We start from the raw sequence: 2,115 nt of genomic DNA on the forward strand, positions 1-2,115 counted from the left end.
TATATATATATATATATATATATATATTGAAGAAAATATACAAGAAATTCACTTATTGCAAAAAGAAAAAAAAGAAAATTAACAACGCTTTTATACAATAATGCTATGTTTCAAAATAACCAGCGTGCTGAGAGAAAGTGCTGTATGCTTGTCAATATCAAAAATGCCATGCTTTGGACAAATTTTATGCAGAGCAAGCGTATAGTGGTCAAACAGACATGCTTTTCATTATAATCAATGCTATTACTATTATTATTATTATTATCATTATTAAGGCAGTGAGGTGGCAGATACATTAACATGCCTGACAAAAAATTCTTAGCAGCATTTCATCCATCTCTATGTTCTGAGGTTCAAATTTAACTTTGCTTTTCATCTTTTTGGGGTCAATAAAATAAGAACCAGTCGAGTACTGTGAGTGGACTAGTCGATTACATCAACCCCAGTGTTTCACTGGTACTTAATTCATCAACCCCAAAAGGACGAAAGGCAAAGTCGACCTCGGCAGAATTCGAACTCAGAACATAGCAACAGGCAAAATACTGCTAAGCATTTCGTCCGGTGCACTAACAATTCTGCCAGCTCACCGCCTTCTTAATAATAATAATAATAATAATAATAATAATAATAATAATGATAACAATAATGATGATCATGATAATGATGATGATTTAGGCACAAGGCCAGCAATTTGAGGGCGGCAGGGTCAGTTAATACCATTGACTTCCGTACATAAGTGATATTTCATTTTATCAGCCCTGGGGGTGATGAAGGGCTAACTCAATCTCACAAGGATTAACTTTGTCTTCCATCCCTCAGCGGTTAATAAAATAAAGTAGTAGTCAATTACAGGAGAAGGGATTGATTAATTAGTTTCCTGATTGATTAATTGATTAATCAATTTCTTCCTCAAAAAAAAAAAAAAAAAAAAAAAAAAAAAAAACTGGCCTTCTACCGAAATTCGAAACGACAGCAACAATGTCGAAAACAATAGTTACATAACACAAACTTTGAACGTGGAAAGAAGTAGCAACGTAAAAAAACGAAAAGAAAAAAAATTCATAATTGCAAATACATTTCAGTCAGCCGTGCATTTATACTTTTCAACAAAGAATCCCACAACACCTTTTTAATTTCAAATTTTCAAATTCCTCCCACACTACAGGGCCTCCGTAGTCACCCCGGATAAAAAAAAAAAAAGGGGTTTCATGCAACAATCAGAATCTGAGATGCAGCCCGAGATACAGATAGACTCTCGCAGGCTTTGTAGCTGCTACTGCTACTGCTGCCTCTACTATTACTACTACTATCACCACCACCACCACAACTATTACTACTACTACTACTACTACTACTACTACTACTACTACTACTACTACTACTGCTATTACTACTACTACTGCTACTACTACTAATAATAATACTACTATGGCTTGAGCCAACAAGGGAACCTCTATTATGCAGTCACTTGACCGGCAAGAAATAGCAGCGAAATCAACTTCAAATCTTGAAAGACAAAAAAATTTTTTTTTTTTTTTTTTAAATTTTTGAAGACACTGGGAAATGTAGTGTTGGATACCACTGTGCCTGAATGATCAGAAGTGATCATAAGAGATGGTCACATTTGGAGTTACTTCAGATCGTACGATTGCGCAATTAGAAATGACCTAGGATTAAACAAACACCAACCACAAACTACTATTATTAGTACTACTACTACTACTACTAATACTACTACTACCAAAAGACTATTACTACTAAAATAAGATCATGTCTTTGGGTAGCACACATGCTTGATTTCCTGACAGGAACATCAGGTGAATAATCTCATTTCACTGTGTTTTTAAGTTTTGTAAAACACAAAACACAAAAAAAAAAAACAGAAAAACAAACCCTACGCCCACAGTAAGACGAAGGACTGTTGCAAGTGAGAGGTGTCAAACGTCTGGACGATGACCAACTAATAATGCTGAGCCAACGAAGCAACCTTGGTGCAGTCACTTGACCGGGTAGAAATAGCAAGCGAGTCTCCCTCGAAAAAATGAAAGGCACTGCACAATGTGGTCCTGGATACAACTGGTCGGAATAATCAGAAGGGATGGTTATGACTGGACT

At 35.7% G+C, this 2,115-nt stretch overlaps 1 protein-coding gene across 1 annotated transcript in view; it reads right to left on the reverse strand.

Annotated features, from left to right (window-relative positions):
• Positions 1–2,115, reverse strand: part of LOC106879379 (CBY1-interacting BAR domain-containing protein 1) — a 27,143-nt gene that overhangs the window by 15,979 nt on the left and 9,049 nt on the right. The window lies entirely within an intron of this gene.

Source organism: Octopus bimaculoides, chromosome 17 (assembly GCF_001194135.2).
Source record: "Octopus bimaculoides isolate UCB-OBI-ISO-001 chromosome 17, ASM119413v2, whole genome shotgun sequence".
NCBI lineage: Eukaryota > Metazoa > Mollusca > Cephalopoda > Octopoda > Octopodidae > Octopus > Octopus bimaculoides.